Source organism: Fukomys damarensis, unplaced genomic scaffold (assembly GCF_012274545.1).
Source record: "Fukomys damarensis isolate Sample0158 unplaced genomic scaffold, DMR_v1.0_HiC HiC_scaffold_16, whole genome shotgun sequence".
Lineage (NCBI taxonomy): Eukaryota > Metazoa > Chordata > Mammalia > Rodentia > Bathyergidae > Fukomys > Fukomys damarensis.
This window is the reverse complement of record NW_022900928.1, coordinates 72629627-72639736: the sequence shown is the minus strand read 5'-3', so window position 1 is coordinate 72639736 and position 10110 is coordinate 72629627. Positions and strand designations below refer to the sequence as shown.

Sequence of the window (10110 nt, the reverse complement as noted above, 5' to 3'; positions counted from 1 at the left end):
AAAAAAAAAAAAAAAAAAATCATGCTCCGCACGCCTGGGCCTCCATGTTGCTCTCAGATCCTCCCTTCTGGGCGCTCATTCCCAAGGCAGCTGACTGTCACACATTTACTTTGCTTCCTGCCCAGGCTCCTCAGCCGTGCTCACTTCTGATCCAGTTTCTCTCTTGGGGAGGTGGAACTAGGCAATGGCACAAACCTGCGTCTCAAGATTCCTTTTGGATGGTCTGGCCAGGACATCCAGGGTTCAGTGACTGTTCATGGGGACTCACAGGCTCCTGTCTTCTTTAGCTCTGGCTGCTATAGTAAATAGCGTGTACACTGAGTAGTTTAAATAGCATTTATTTCTCACAGTTCTGGAGATCAGTCAGTCCAAGATCCAAGCAATGGCTGATCCGTTGTTCAGTGAGAAAGTCTTCTTGGTTTTCAAATAAGAATCTTCTAATTGCATTCTCCAAAGCCAAAGAAAAGGCATATTCTCTATGTCTCTGTCCTTCTCTCCCTCCCTTCCTCCCTCCCTCCCTCCGTCTCTCTCTCTCTCTACCCGTGATCCATCTCAGGACCTTGTGCTTGTGAGGCAGGCACAGTGCCACTGAGCTAAATCCCTGATCCTCTCTCTCTCTGTTTTTGAGACAGGGTCTTTCTATATACTTCAGGCTGGTTTTGAACTAATTTTGTATCCCAGGCTGACCTTGAATTTATGGCAATCCTCCTGCCTCAGCCTCCCAATTTATGGGATTATAGACCAGCAAGGCACAATTTACTGTCTCCTTTTACATGGGCTCTTAACATCAACATTAGGGCACCACCCTCATGACCTAAATTCCTCCAAAGACCCTATCTCAAAGTACAAAACCATCGGGGATTAGGGTTTCAACATGCCAGTTTAGGTGGTGGTGGTGGTGATGAGGTAAAGAGGGATGAGAGTCCATAGCCACTCCCATCTTTCCGAGTTGTCAGGAAGATGGATTTAGGATGCCATTTGTTCCCAATCTTGCTACAGCCTGAGGTCCAGCACTCTTTCCCACTTATCCCTTCCTCTGGCTTCTAGGTGTTGATTTGGGGACTTTTAGGAAAGAGGATAGCCACTGTCTCTATTAGGAAAGAGTGTTTCACAAGAAACTGGTTGCTTGGAATGGAAGAGAATTTTTAAAAATCAGCCTTGGTTTTGAATGATTTCATTGTAATGACAAACATTTTAATGATAAACATTTTTAAGACATGTTTACTATGATTTAAAATGTATATAGTGTTTACATGTATTGGAACATCATGTGGTATACCATAAATATATACAATTTTATGATTCTATCATTTAATAAACTCAAATAAAATAAAAAATTTAAAAGATATATTAGGTGAGAGTGGCCATAGCCATTATGCTTTAAAGATGCTTTACCAGGGATCTGAGGTTCTTTTTTCTCATTTTGGGTCACTTGGCACCATCATCTTAGCCACCAATGGCACTTGTGACAAAGAAATACTTTATTATTAAAAATTATAGAGTATCAAGATAAAGTCTTTATAGGCTACCTTAGGACAACAAGCAGGAACACTAACGCAGGCTCAGGTAAACGAGTGAAGGAACTATGTTGTCGAAATGCTACTGATCATTGTTGGGGACAGGAACAGAGGGAAAAGTAATTTGGTAGGCTACTATCTGCATTGTTTTGCTCCACAAGGTGATCTCATACAGAATCAGAGATGAATGGCACAGTTGATTAAGGATGTGATAATTGACAGCCATGCTCCAAGACCATCTGGATTTTTCAAGAGCTAGGGAGGAAGCTAAACGGGAATGTGGTTGGAGCCACACTCCTTTTTTTCATCATTGGTCCATTTTAGATATACATTATGACCACATTCATCATAGGGAATTTGTACCTGTACATGATGCATCTTTCTTCTTCTTTTCCCATTCCCTTCCATTCAGCACTTCTCCCCTTCCTTACTTGCAAATGCATTGTTTCTATTTTTCCTTCTACCCTCTTTTTTCCCTTGTCCCTTCTTTCATTTCTCCTCCCTTTCTCACTTGAGCATTTTCTTCCCATTTCCCAATATCTATTATGCATTGTGATCCTTATTTATACTTTTGGTTTCTCACATGAGAGAAACTGTGGTATTTTAACACGTGAGCCTGACTGATTTCACTTAAGAGTATGGTCTCGAGGTGTATCGATTTAGCTAGAAATAGTTCAAGTTTATCCTTCTTTATGGCAGAGTAGTACTCTATTGTATAAGAAAACCCTACATCTTCTTTATCCACTCATCAGTTAATGGGCATTTGGGCTGTTTCCAAGATTTAGCTATTATAAACTATGCCACTATAAGCATGGGTGTGCATATATCACTGTGTTATCATGCTTTTAGTTCTTTTGGGAAGATACCAAGAAAGGGAATAACCAGGTCAAATGGTTTGATTCTTTGAGAGAGTCTCCACACTTATTTTCACAGTTGTTGCACCAATCTACACACCAACCATCAGTGAAGAAGGGTTGCTTTTCCCCCACAGACCCACCAACATTTGTTATTGGTTGATTTCTTGAGGATGGCTATTCTTTCTCGAGTGAGATGGAAATTTAGTATTGTTTTAATTTGACCAGAGATGTTAAACATTTTTTTCATATATTTATTTGCTGTTTCTACTTCTTCCAGAAGTGTCTATTCATTTCAAATATTAGGGCTGGGGATGTAACTCAGCTCTTGTTTGATCCCTGATAACAACAATAACAAAAAGAACAATTCAAATCCCCCCCATCGCTTTTTTTTCTTGTATCAGGGATTGAAATCAGGACCTTGCACTTGCGAGGCAGGAGGCAGCACCACTGAGCTAAATCTCTGGATCTCAAATGCCCATTTTTGGGTTGTATCTTTAAATTTATGGGAGGGTGTCATATATATATATATATATATATACATATATATATATGTATATATATATATTAGTTCTTTACACATTCTACATATTAGTCCTTTGAGGAGCAGCTGGCAAAAATTTTTTTTCCTACATTGTGGGTTGTCTCTTCATTCTGTTGGTGGTTTCTTTTGCTGTGCAAAAGCTAGCTATTTATTTATTTATTTTGGAGCAAAAGCTTTTTAAATAAAAATTTACTTTATTGGCACATTTAAGATATACAATAATGACATTTGTGGAAATTTGTACCTTTACGTAATTGATCTTGGTTCTTACTTTTTTCCCATCCTCTTGCCCTCCCTTCAACCTCTCCCTCCCTATCTACAAACAATTTGTTTCCGTTATTTTTCATTTTCTCGTATTAATTCCATTTCCTTCTTTCCTTTCCCCTACCCCTCCCATTTCCCCTTCTCTTTGTCCCTTTTCTTCCTATTTTACATTATTGATTATACCTTTTAGTCCTTATTGACACTTTTAGTTTCTCACACTAGAGAAACTATTTGGTATTTACACATTGCATCCTATTTATTTCACTTGAGAGTATTGCCTCAATGTGCATCCATTTAGCTATAAATGTCTCCAATTTCTCATTTTTTTATGGCTGAGTGGTACTACGTTTTATAGAAAACACACACATTTTCTTTATTCAGTCTCCCATTGATGTGCAATTGGGCTGCTTCCAAGTTTTAGCTATCACAAATTGGGAGCAAAAGCTTTTTAATGAAATGAGATCCCAGTTGTTCTTTTTGATATTTTTTGTGCAATTAGTTTTGTTCATAAAGTCTTTGCCTACACCATTGTCTTCAGGAGTTCTATGTAGTCTACCTTCCAGCAGATTTAGTGTTTCTGTTTTAATATTTAGATCTTTTGGGCTGGGGATTTAGCTCAGTGGTGCTGCCACCTACCTCTCAAATGCAAGGTTCTGAGTTCGAGCCCTGGTACCAAATAAACAAACAATACCAAAACAAAACAAAATAAAATATTGAGGTCTTTGATCCATTTTGGTCTTAGCTTCGTGCATGGTGAAAGATATGGATCTAGTTTTAATCTTTGTCATGTGGAAAGCCAGTTTTTCCAGAACTATTTATTTATTTATTTTGTCTTGGTACCAGGGATCGAACTAGGGTCCTTGCGCTTGCAAGGCAGACGGCGGAACCACTGAGCCAAATCCCCGGGCCTCCAGAACTATTTATTAAAGAGGCTATTTTTCTTCTAGTGAAGGTATTTGTTTCCTTTGTCAAAGATAAACTGGTTGAGTAAGTCTGGAGTTTCTGCATCCTCTAGTCTGTTCCATTGATCCTCTGGTCTGTTCTTTTGTCAGTACCATGCTGTTTTTATCACCAGAGCTTTGCAGTATAATTTAAAGTCAAAGATTGTGATACTCCTGCTTTGCCTTTGTTGCCCAGAATTGCCTTTGCTACTCTAAGTCTCTTCTGGTTCCACATGAATTTTAGGATGGTTTTCTCTAATTCTGTGAGATATGCTTTTAGTATTTTGATTGGGATTACATTAAATCTGTGTAAGAATTTTGGAAGTATGGCCATTTTCACTATTTTTGTCCTTCCTACCCAAGAACAAGGGATATATTTCCATTTTCTGATATCTTCTTCAATCTCCTTTTTCCACGAAAAAGGCCTTTTACTTCCTTTGTTAGATTGTTTCCCAGGTATTTCATTTTTTTTTTAAGATGCTATTTGTGAAAGGTTTGGCTTCCCTAATTTTTCCTTCAATGAGTTTGTTATTTGTGTACAGGAAGGCTGTTGATTTTTGAGTGCTGACTTTGTATTCGGCTATATGTGACTTTATTTGGTTATTAAATCTAGAAGTCTTTTGGTGAAGTTTTTGGGGTCTTCTATACAGAGTATCATGTCATTCACAAATAATGATAATTTAACTTTTTCCTTTACTATTTTTTTTCCTTTTATTTCTTTGTCATATCTAGTTGCTCTAGCTAACGTTTTCTGAATTATATCGACTAAGAGTCATGATAGTGGACATCCTTGTCTTTTTCCTGATTGTAGAGTAAAATCTTTCAGCTTTTTCCATTTAGTATGATGCTGGTTGTTGGTTTATCATAGATGGCTTTTATCAGATTAAGATAAAGACCATCTATTGCAATATTCTGTAGGATATTTATAATTAATGGGTGTTGGACTTTGTGAAATGCTTTTTCTGCATCTATTGAGATATTCATATTGTTTGTCCTTGGCTCTGTTAACATAATGTATTACTTTTATTGATTTACATATATTGAACCATCCCTGAATCTTACTGGTCCATGGTGTATAATCTTCTTGATGATTTGCTGCATCCTGTTTGCCAGTATCTTATTGAGGACCTTTGTGTCTATGTTCATTAGGGAGATTGGCCTGTGGTTCTCTTTTTTGGTTGGATCCTTCTCTGGTTTTGGTACCAAGGTAATGCTTGATTCCAGGTATGAATTTGGGAGTACTACTTCCCTTTCAACTTCATTAAAGAGTTTGAGAAGTAGTGGCAATAGGTCTTCTCTAAATTTTTTGTACATTTCCTCAGTGAACCCATCAAGGCTTGGGCTTTTCTTTGTTGGTAGGTTTTTAATGCTATCTTCAATTTCATTAACTGGTATTGGTTTATTTAGAATATTTCTGTCTTCTTGATTCAGCTTTGGTAATGCATACGTATCTGGGAATCTGTCCATTTTTTTTTCTGTCTCATTAGAATACAGGTTCTTTAAGTGGATATTAATATCTGAATTTTTGCTGAACTAGTTGTGATTTCACTCTTTTCATTCCTAATTGCATAGATTTCAGTCTTTTTCTTTTTTTGATAAGGTTAGCTTAGGGTTTGTCAATTTTATTTGATCTTTCAAAGAGCCAACTCTTCAATTCATTGATTCTTTGTATTCTTTTCTTAGTCTCTATTGCATTAATTTCTGCTCTGATCTTTATGATTTCCTCCCTTATATGAGCTTTGGGCTTAACTTGCTATTGTTTTCTAGAAGCTTGAACATTAGATTTTTTTATTTGAGCTCAACTCTGTTTTTCTGATGTAGAAATGCACTGCTTTAATTATGTCCCGTGAGTCCCAGTATGTTGTATTGGTATTGTCCTTTACATGTAGAAAGTGTCCAATATCTTCAATTTTATCTGTGACCCATTGGCTGTTCAGGAGGTGCTATTTCATTTCCATGTGTATATGAAGTTCTTGTGATTTCTTTTGCAATTATTTCCAATTTCATTGCACTAATGTCTGATAATATGTAGGGGATAATTTCAATTCCTTTTCAATTACATGAACATGTTCTATGAGCTAGTATGTAATCTATTTTGGAGAATATCCCATGGGCAGATGAGAAGAATGTGTATTCTGCCTTTGTGGGGTGGAACACTCTGTAGACATCTACTAAGTGCATTTGTTCAAAAGTTAGCTTGAGTTTTTTTTTTTGGTACTGGATATAGAGCTCAGGCCCTTGTGCTTGCAAGGCAGTCTGAGAAACCACTGTGCTAAATCCCCAGCCCTAGCTTGAGTTCTAATAGTTCATTGTTGATTTTTTTTGTCTAGTTGATCTATTTTTTACAATAGGTTATTGAGGTCCCCCATTACCGTTGTGTTAGTGTTTATTTGATTTTTCATGTCTGTTAATAATTGTTTTATATAATTGGGTGCACTGGTACTTGGTGCATACATATTTGTGATTGTTATCTCTTCCTCTTGGATTATTTCCTTTACAAAGTTGTAGTGACCTTCTTTGTCTCTCTCAATCAATCTTGGCTTGAAATCCACTTTGTCTGCAAATAGAACAGGTAACCCTGCTTTTTTCCAGGTTCCTGTCACGTGAAGTATTGATTTCCATCCTTTGACTTTCAATCTATGACTTTCTTTTTGAATTAATTGTATGTTTTATGTGAAGTATATTGTTGGATCTTGCTTCTTGATTCACAATCCTGTCTTCTATATCTTATATTCTGTCCTCACATTGGCTCATTCTGCTGCATATACTTTCAATGGAATTTTTAATCTCCTGGATAGCTGTTTGGTTCCATTTCTTTCCTATGTTGGGTATTTATGGTCTCCATCATTTTCTTAAGGTCCTCTATTTAAAAAAAAATCTGTATATGCTCTAGAGTCACTAAGCATATTTTTTAGTACGGCCGCCATCTTGGTAGTTATCTGAGAAATTGTTTCTGATTTGATTTTTTCTAGAGCCTCATTCATTTGCTTTGTTACTTCTGCTGTTACCAACTGAGAGAGTCCATATGATTGACTTTCAGATTGTTCCACCTCATTGCTCCCTAGGTTTGCCATTGGTGAACTGGAAGTCTGAAGTTGCATCTATCTTAAGTATCTTCTCATTTTCTGTTTTTTTTTTTCAGTTTAATTCTTGGGTAAATTACTTATGGTGAGTAGCTTTATTGCTAGTATTTAGAACTCATCGGAATGACTGCTTCTCAGAGATGGATGCCAGAACCACACTTCTGCCTCTGTCAAGTCACTTTTTTCAGTTCCTCTAGAGTGATCAGTTTGTTTTTGGGTTACTAGCTTGGCAAGAAAGAGTGGGTTTGGGTAGGCAGTTCTAGGGTCTTCTGTTTCTTGGTACTTTATTCTGACCATAGTAGACCTCATTCTATGAGTCAGGGAACCAATATGAAGGGTTTCCCAGTTACTGTTTCTATTTCAAATATACCTTTGGAAATTGAGAACCACAAAATGGATTCATGATCCTGTAAGACTTACACCAAAACTATCTTTCACCTGATCAATGATTAGTTAATCAAGGTGGTAATTCAGGATTTTAAAAAATTTTGATATGGTATATTTTATTTTTTGAGAGTGTCTCATTATACAGTTCAGGCTGGCCTTGAACTCACAGCAATCCTTCTGTCTCAGCCTTCTAAGAGCTGGAGTTACAGGTGTGTGCTACCATGCCCAGCTATTTCAGGTTTTATAATTAGGGTAATTTCAATTTCCTTTCTTGATTTCTTTCTTTCCTCATTTCTTTCATGGTACTGGGGATTGAGCTCAGGGTCTTCTCCCTAAGCTATATCTCCAGACTTTTGGGAGTTTAAACATTTTTTGAAAAAAAAATATTTTTTGAGGCAGAGTCTCACTAAGTTGCACAGGATGGGCTCAAACTTGCCACCCTCCTGCCTTGGCCTCCCACAGTGCTGAAATTATAGGTGTGCAGCACCATGTCTAGCTTCATTTTCTCTTTTCTTTTCATTTCTTTCCTCTCCTTCTCCTTCCCCTCCCCCTCCCCCCTTCCTCCCTCCCTCTCTCCTTTGCTCTCCCTCTGAGACTGGGTCTTGCTGTGTAGTTCAGGCTTGCCTTGAAGTGGCTTTGAACCAGATGTGATCCTTCTGCTTTAGTTTACTGAGTGCTGGGATTTCAGATATGGGACACCACACCCAGCTCAATTTATTTCTTACTGAAGAAGGGAAGCTGGGTGTGGTGGCTCACATCTGTAATCCCAGCACTTGGGAAGCAGAGGTAGGAGGATCGCTGCAAGTTTGAGGCCAGCCTGAACTACAAAGTAAGACCCTGTCTCAAAAACAAACAAACAAATAAATAAAAATTTTAAAAAAGGAGTATCCATCCTCTGAGAGAGGGATATGGCTAGGGAGCTATTGGTTAAGGTTCATATAATAGACTCGTTTTAGCATTTTTTTGTTTTGCAGCACACATCAACAAAATTTTGTTTATAAAGTCATTTCAACACAAGAAAATTCTGGTTCCATTTCTATGAACTATCAAAAGCTTGCAGACAGAATGCTATTTCTCACAAATAAATCACGTTTTGGATGATAGCTTTTCAACATAAAATAAAGACACATAAAATCAAGTTGAAATACTTGAAACACTTGTCTGGTTCATATATAGTTTAATAATCTTGTAATAAACTTCTCAGCATCTAACAGTGTTGAAAGAAAATCTGTCTAGGTGTAGTGTTCTAAGAAGTCATTAGCAGCAGTGGTAGCAGCATTAGTAATACTTTCAGAATCCATAAGATCCTAAAGCTATTGACATGCAATTTCAGCGTCAAGTTTTTTTTTTTTTTTTTTTTTTTTTTTTTTTTTTTTTTTTTTTTTTTTTGAGGCAGGGCCTCCCTTTGTAGTTAAGGCTGGCCCTGAACTGCCTATGTACCTCAGGCAGGCCTCAAACTGGAGGCAATCTTCCTGCTGGGATTACAGGTGTGCACAGCCATGTCTGGCTCTAAGGGTCAGTTTTATTTTATTTTTATTTTACTTACTTATTTTTGGTATCAGAGCTTGAACTCAGGACCTTGGACCTGTGAGGCAGGGGTGGTGCCACTGAGCTAAATCCCAGGCCCATGTCAATTTTATTATTGGTCTCTGAAATAACACTTTTTGTTTGAGTATCCTTTCTGGTAAATTCTGTGCTTACTTTCAGAAGTTGCTTTTTTTGATCTGTAAACATATGTTACTCCACTTCTTTCTAGATTAACATCCGATTTATAATCTGCTCTGATTTGGCTGGTTTCACGTATCTGTTGTTGTTTAACTTGATCTAATTCAATTTTCATTTTCTCAATTTCTGCTCTCAGATTTGCAAATTTATTTTCTAGGATGACGATATCTTTTCTGATAGAATCCAAATGAGCCATTAGCTATTGAACTTCTATTTTTGGTTGCATTGTAGTGCCCATCTCCTTATAGATAGTATCCAGGCTGACACTTGATAAAGTGGTTAATGCTGATGCAATTGTTTCTGCTTGTGCTTTGTCAAATACATGAGTTTCTAAATCCTGAACCAATGTATGGGTATCAAAAGGTAGTCTCCTTTATTCTAAAAGAGTTATGTCAGAAGTTATGACCACTTATCATATCCTTTCTTGCTTGTGGTGGTCAAGAAATCTCCCCAGGGAAGTGGGGTCCTGGAAAATGTTTTGTGCCATGAGGTGCAGTCCAACAGCAGGCCCCCTGGGGAAAGCTTGCATCTATTCTCAGTGGGGTTGGCGGAGGTGGCCATTTTAGCATTTTTATCTCTTTTAGCCTTTATGTAAACTTCTTCTTCTTTCACATGAGATAGCAGCTTTACCAACGGCGGCTTATTATTGAGATAGACCGATTTAGCTGTTCATACTGCTTCCTGAGGGTTTGCACCATGCCACCAAATCTTAATTCCCCATTGTGCATCCATTTCAATACATTCAATTTAATCAAGTCTTAACCGATATTCTTAGTCCAACCACCTGAGAATTCA

General features: G+C 37.4%; 1 pseudogene; it reads right to left on the bottom strand.

Annotated features, from left to right (window-relative positions):
- The window catches only part of LOC104865287, an 11499-nt pseudogene extending 1623 nt beyond the window's left edge, over positions 1–9876 (bottom strand).
- Positions 9877–10110: the final 234 nt, after the last annotated feature.